Raw genomic sequence first — 7,500 nt, forward strand, 5'->3', positions numbered from 1 at the left:
CGCAGGCCGAAGGAACCGTCCACCCGAACACCCCGGCGCGAGGCCGGGGCCGGCAGGGGCCCTCCGATGGCGGGTCATGATTGCCAATCGGTCAGTGGTTGTGTGTGTTGCGGTGGGGCCGGGAGGACCGCTCCTCCTGCGTCGGTCCCCGGGTCATGGGAAGTGCCGTGTGGCGGTGGTGGGGCCGGGAGGACCGCTCCTCCTGCGTCGGACCCGAGTCATAGGAAGTGCCGTGTGGCGGGGCCGGGAGGACCGCTCCTCCTGCGTCGGACCCGAGTCATAGGAAGTGCCGTGTGGCGGGGCCGGGAGGACCGCTCCTCCTGCGTCGGACCCGAGTCATAGGAAGTGCCGTGTGGCGGGGCCGGGAGGACCGCTCCTCCTGCGTCGGACCCGAGTCATAGGAAGTGCCGTGTTGCGCTGGTGGGGCCGTGCCCGCCAACAGCCTTCAGTGGTCGGATACCACGTTTGCAAGCTCCCCGCTGGAATGGGGACTTAGAAGAAATGAGGGGAAAATTCCCCCGGAGCTCCGTGCCTGAGGGCGGGCTGTGAGCCGCGCCGCGTCCGCCAACAGCCTTCCATGGTCGGACACCATTGTTCGCAAGTTGCCCGCTGGAATGGGCACATAGAAGAAATTTCGAGGATAACATCCACCAGAGCGCCAGGGCGGCCGTTATTGCAGTATGCGTCCGCCTGGCAGCTCTCTTCCGCGGGAACCATTGGGCAATTTCTTTCACGGAGGTGGACATAGAAGAATTTTTGTTTCTAAAAACGTGGTTCCTAAAAATGTGCCCCAGGTGTTTTGGAAAACCCGGGTAAACCTGGGAAGTAGGCAAATGACCCTCTGACTAGGGGTAAAAACGTTTGCCTACTGCAGCGCCCCTAATGCAATTCGGCGGAACTGCAACGCCCCTGGTCGCCTAAACGCTACCCCTGGTCGCCTAAACCTCACCCCTGGTCGCCTAAACCTCACCCCTGGTCGCCTAAAAGTCACCCCTGGTCGCCTAAATTGTCAACCCCTGGTCACCTAAATTGTCAACCCCTGGTCGCCTAAAGGGGACTTAGAAGAAATGAGGGGGCAAATTCCCCCGGAGCTCCGTGCCTGAGGGCGGGCTGTGAGCCGCGCCGCGTCCGCCAACAGCCTTCAGTGGTCGGATACAATGTTTGAAAGGTCCCCGCTGGAAAGGGGACTTAGAAGAAATGAGGCAAATTTCCCCGGAGCTCCGTGCCTGAGGGCGGGCTGTGAGCCGCGCCGCGTCCGCCAACAGCCTTCAGTGGTCGGATACAATGTTTGAAAGGTCCCCGCTGGAAAGGGGACTTAGAAGAAATGAGGCAAATTTCCCCGGAGCTCCGTGCCTGAGTGCGGGCTGTGAGCCGCGCCGCGCCCGCCAACAGCCTTCAGTGGTCGGATACAATGTTTGAAAGTTCCCCGCTGGAAAGGGGACTTAGAAGAAATGAGGCAAATTTCCCCGGAGCTCCGTGCCTGAGGGCGGGCTGTGAGCCGCGCCGCGTCCGCCAACAGCCTTCAGTGGTCGGATACAATGTTTGAAAGGTCCCCGCTGGAAAGGGGACTTAGAAGAAATGAGGCAAATTTCCCCGGAGCTCCGTGCCTGAGGGCGGGCTGTGAGCCGCGCCGCGCCCGCCAACAGCCTTCAGTGGTCGGATACAATGTTTCAAAGTTCCCCGCTGGAAAGGGGACTTAGAAGAATTGAGTAAAATTCACCCGGAGCTCCGTGCCCGAGGGCCGGCTATGAGCCGCGCCGCGCCCGCCAACAGCCTTCCTTTGGTCGGATACAATGTTTCAAAGTTCCCCGCTGGAAAGGGGACTTAGAAGAAATTTGTGAAAATTCACCCGGAGCTCCGTGCCTGAGGGCCGGCTATGAGCCGCGCCGTGCCCGCCAACAGCCTTCCACGGTCGGATACAATGTTTCAAAGTTCCCCGCTGGAAAGGGGACTTAGAAGAAATTTGTGAAAATTCACCCGGAGCTCCGTGCCCGAGGGCCGGCTATGAGCCGCGCCGTGCCCGCCAACAGCCTTCCACGGTCGGATACAATGTTTCAAAGTTCCCCGCTGGAAAGGGGACTTAGAAGAAATTTGTGAAAATTCACCCGGAGCTCCGTGCCCGAGGGCCGGCTATGAGCCGCGCCGTGCCCGCCAACAGCCTTCCACGGTCGGATACAATGTTTCAAAGTTCCCCGCTGGAAAGGGGACTTAGAAGAAATTTGTGAAAATTCACCCGGAGCTCCGTGCCTGAGGGCCGGCTATGAGCCGCGCCGTGCCCGCCAACAGCCTTCCACGGTCGGATACAATGTTTCAAAGTTCCCCGCTGGAAAGGGGACTTAGAAGAAATTTGTAAAATTCACCCGGAGCTCCGTGCCCGAGGGCCGGCTATGAGCCGCGCCGTGCCCGCCAACAGCCTTCCACGGTCGGATACAATGTTTCAAAGTTCCCCGCTGGAAAGGGGACTTAGAAGAAATTTGTGAAAATTCACCCGGAGCTCCGTGCCCGAGGGCCGGCTATGAGCCGCGCCGTGCCCGCCAACAGCCTTCCACGGTCGGATACAATGTTTCAAAGTTCCCCGCTGGAAAGGGGACTTAGAAGAAATTAGGCAACTTTCCCCGGAGCTCCATGCCTGAGTGCGGGCTGTTTGCCGCGCCGTGCCCGCCAACAGCCTTCAGTGGTCGGATACAATGTTTCAAAGTTCCCCGCTGGAAAGGGGACTTAGAAGAAATTATGAATATTTTTGTTTCTAAAAACGTGATCCCTGAAAATGTGCCCCAGGTGTTTTGGAAAACCCGGGTAAACCTGGGAAGTAGGCAAATGACCCTCTGACTAGGGGGGAAGAACGTTTGCCTACTGCAGCGCCCCTAATGCAATTCGGCGGAACTGCAACGCCCCTGGTCGCCTAAACGCTACCCCTGGTCGCCTAAAAGCTACCCCTGGTCGCCTAAAAGCTACCCCTGGTCGCCTAAACGCTACCCCTGGTCGCCTAAACGCTACCCCTGGTCGCCTAAACGCTACCCCTGGTCACCTAAACGCTACCCCTGGTCGCCTAAACGCTTCCCCTGGTCACCTAAACGCTACCCCTGGTCGCCTAAACGCTACCCCTGGTCGCCTAACTGACCCCTCGTGTGTGGGGATCAACGTTTGCCTACTAGGGCGTCCTCCGGCGGCCTCTCGGCAGTACTGCAGGCCCATTTTAGCCGAGCCCATTGAAATGAATGGGGGAATTTTATACGTTTTTGCCTTTTTTTCCCCCCCTCGTTCTTTTTGTATTTATTCATTTATTTCAACTTTTACCGACTCAACCGCCCTCCGGCGTGCCCTCGGCGGTCCCGCAAGCCCAATTCGGCCGAGCCCATTGAAATGAATGGGGGAATTTTATACGTTTTTGCCTTTTTTTTTCCCCCCCCCTCGTCCTTTTTGTATTTATTCATTTATTTCAACTTTTACCGACTCAACCGCCCTCCGGCGTGCCCTCGGCGGTCCCGCAAGCCCAAATCGGCCGAGCCCATTGAAATGAATGGGGGGATTTTCTACGTTTTTGCCTTTTTTCCCCCCCTCGTCCTTTTTGTATTTATTTACTTATTTCAACCTTTACCGACTTAGGGGCCACTTGGCACCGCCTGTGCCCGGGGAAGGTGCTCATATTCGGCTTCACTGTCAGGCAGCATGCACTCCTCCTCCGGAGCTTCCATTTGGGCAAACTTAGGGGCCGCTTGGCACCGTCCGTGCCCGGGGAAGGTGCTCCTATTCGGGCCAAGTGTGACACACGCCCGCCCTCCTCCTCCGGAGCTTCCATGAGGGTAAACTTAGGGGCCGCTTGGCACCGCCTGTGCCCGGGGAAGGTGCTCCTATTCGGCTTCACTGTCACACAGCATGCACTCATCCTCCGGAGCTTCCATAAGGGCAAACTTAGGGGCCGCTTGGCACCGCCTGTGCCCGGGGAAGGTGCTCATATTCGGCTTCACTGTCACACAGCATGCACTCATCCTCCGGAGCTTCCATAAGGGCAAACTTAGGGGCCGCTTGGCACCGCCTGTGCCCGGGGAAGGTGCTCCTATTCGGCTTCACTGTCATGCAGCATGCACTCCTCCACCGGAGCTTCCATTTGGGCAAACTTAGGGGCCGCTTGGCACCGCCTGTGCCCGGGGAAGGTGCTCCTATTCGGGCCAAGTGTGACACACGCCCGCACTCCTCCTCCGGAGCTTCCATTTGGGCAAACTTAGGGGACGCTTGGCACCGCCCGTGCCCGGGGAAGGTGCTCATATTCGGCTTCACTGTCACACAGCATGCACTCATCCTCCGGAGCTTCCATAAGGGCAAACTTAGGGGCCGCTTGGCACCGCCTGTGCCCGGGGAAGGTGCTCATATTCGGGCCAAGTGTGACACACGCCCGCACTCCTCCTCCGGAGCTTCCATTTGGGCAAACTTAGGGGCCACTTGGCACCGCCTGTGCCCGGGGAAGGTGCTCATATTCGGCTTCACTGTCAGGCAGCATGCACTCCTCCTCCGGAGCTTCCATTTGGGCAAACTTAGGGGCCGCTTGGCACCGTCCGTGCCCGGGGAAGGTGCTCCTATTCGGGCCAAGTGTGACACACGCCCGCCCTCCTCCTCCGGAGCTTCCATGAGGGTAAACTTAGGGGCCGCTTGGCACCGTCCGTGCCCGGGGAAGGTGCTCCTATTCGGGCCAAGTGTGACACACGCCCGCCCTCCTCCTCCGGAGCTTCCATGAGGGTAAACTTAGGGGCCGCTTGGCACCGCCTGTGCCCGGGGAAGGTGCTCATATTCGGCTTCACTGTCACACAGCATGCACTCATCCTCCGGAGCTTCCATAAGGGCAAACTTAGGGGCCGCTTGGCACCGCCTGTGCCCGGGGAAGGTGCTCATATTCGGGCCAAGTGTGACACACGCCCGCACTCCTCCTCCGGAGCTTCCATTTGGGCAAACTTAGGGGCCACTTGGCACCGCCTGTGCCCGGGGAAGGTGCTCATATTCGGCTTCACTGTCAGGCAGCATGCACTCCTCCTCCGGAGCTTCCATTTGGGCAAACTTAGGGGCCGCTTGGCACCGTCCGTGCCCGGGGAAGGTGCTTCTATTCGGCTTCACTGTCACACAGCATGCACTCCTCCTCCGGAGCTTCCATAAGGGCAAACTTAGGGGCCGCTTGGCACCGTCTGTGCCCGGGGAAGGTGCTCCTATTCGGCTTCACTGTCACACAGCATGCACTCCTCCTCCGGAGCTTCCATGAGGGTAGACTTAGGGGCCACTTGGCACCGCCTGTGCCCGGGGAAGGTGCTCATATTCGGCTTCACTGTCCGGAGCTTCCATTAGGGCAAACTTAGGGGCCACTTGGCACCGCCTGTGCCCGGGGAAGGTGCTCCTCTCCGGGCTAAGTGTGACACACGCCCGCACTCCTCCTCCGGAGCTTCCATTAGGGCAAACTTAGGGGCCGCTTGGCACCGCCTGTGCCCGGGGAAGGTGCTCATATTCGGCTTCACTGTCAGGCAGCATGCACTCCTCCTCCGGAGCTTCCATTTGGGCAAACTTAGGGGCCGCTTGGCACCGTCTGTGCCCGGGGAAGGTGCTCCTATTCGGGCCAAGTGTGACACACGCCCGCACTCCTCCTCCGGAGCTTCCATTAGGGCAAACTTAGGGGCCGCTTGGCACCGCCTGTGCACGGGGAAGGTGCTCCTATTCGGCTTCACTGTCACACAGCATGCACTCCTCCTCCGGAGCTTCCATAAGGGCAAACTTAGGGGCCGCTTGGCACCGTCTGTGCCCGGGGAAGGTGCTCCTATTCGGGCCAAGTGTGACACACGCCCGCACTCCTCCTCCGGAGCTTCCATAAGGGTAGACTTAGGGGCCGCTTGGCACCGCCTGTGCCCGGGGAAGGTGCTCATATTCGGCTTCACTGTCACACAGCGTGCACTCCTCCTCCGGAGCTTCCATTTGGGCAAACTTAGGGGCCGCTTGGCACCGTCTGTGCCCGGGGAAGGTGCTCATATTCGGGCCAAGTGTGACACACGCCCGCACTCCTCCTCCGGAGCTTCCATGAGGGTAGACTTAGGGGCCGCTTGGCACCGCCTGTGCCCGGGGAAGGTGCTCATAGTCGGCTTCACTGTCAGGCAGCATGCACTCCTCCTCCGGAGCTTCCATTTGGGCAAACTTAGGGGCCGCTTGGCACCGTCTGTGCCCGGGGAAGGTGCTCATATTCGGGCCAAGTGTGACACACGCCCGCACTCCTCCTCCGGAGCTTCCATTTGGGCAAACTTAGGGGCCGCTTGGCACCGCCTGTGCCCGGGGAAGGTGCTCATATTCGGGCCAAGTGTGACACACGCCCGCACTCCTCCTCCGGAGCTTCCATTTGGGCAAACTTAGGGGCCGCTTGGCACCGCCTGTGCCCGGGGAAGGTGCTCATATTCGGGCCAAGTGTGACACACGCCCGCACTCCTCCTCCGGAGCTTCCATAAGGGCAAACTTAGGGGCCGCTTGGCACCGTCTGTGCCCGGGGAAGGTGCTCCTCTCCGGGCTAAGTGTGACACACGCCCGCACTCCTCCCCCGGAGCTTCCATTAGGGCAAACTTAGGGGCCGCTTGGCACCGCCTGTGCCCGGGGAAGGTGCTCATATTCGGCTTCACTGTCAGGCAGCATGCACTCATCCTCCGGAGCTTCCATAAGGGCAAACTTAGGGGCCGCTTGGCACCGCCTGTGCCCGGGGAAGGTGCTCCTCTCCGGGCTAAGTGTGACACACGCCCGCACTCCTCCCCCGGAGCTTCCATTAGGGCAAACTTAGGGGCCGCTTGGCACCGCCTGTGCCCGGGGAAGGTGCTCATATTCGGCTTCACTGTCAGGCAGCATGCACTCCTCCTCCGGAGCTTCCATTTGGGCAAACTTAGGGGCCGCTTGGCACCGCCTGTGCCCGGGGAAGGTGCTCCTATTCGGGCCATGTGTGACACACGCCCGCACTCCTCCTCCGGAGCTTCCATGAGGGTAGACTTAGGGGCCGCTTGGCACCGCCTGTGCCCGGGGAAGGTGCTCATATTCGGCTTCACTGTCAGGCAGCATGCACTCCTCCTCCGGAGCTTCCATTTGGGCAAACTTAGGGGCCGCTTGGCACCGCCCGTGCCCGGGGAAGGTGCTCCTATTCGGCTTCACTGTCATGCAGCATGCACTCCTCCACCGGAGCTTCCATTTGGGCAAACTTAGGGGCCGCTTGGCACCGCCTGTGCCCGGGGAAGGTGCTCCTATTCGGGCCAAGTGTGACACACGCCCGCACTCCTCCTCCGGAGCTTCCATTTGGGCAAACTTAGGGGACGCTTGGCACCGCCCGTGCCCGGGGAAGGTGCTCATATTCGGGCTAAGTGTGACAGACGCCGGCCTATTACCCCCGGAGCGATGGAGCTGGGGGCGCTCGCTCCCCGCCCGTGCCCGGGGAAGGTGCTCCTCTCCGGCCTAAGTGTGGCAGACGCCGGCCTATTACCCCCAGAGCGATGGAGCTGG

The sequence above is a fragment of the Idiotropiscis lumnitzeri genome, unplaced genomic scaffold (assembly GCF_059441095.1).
Source record: "Idiotropiscis lumnitzeri isolate Australia: NSW breed Sydney's pygmy pipehorse unplaced genomic scaffold, RoL_Ilum_1.0 HiC_scaffold_369, whole genome shotgun sequence".
NCBI lineage: Eukaryota > Metazoa > Chordata > Actinopteri > Syngnathiformes > Syngnathidae > Idiotropiscis > Idiotropiscis lumnitzeri.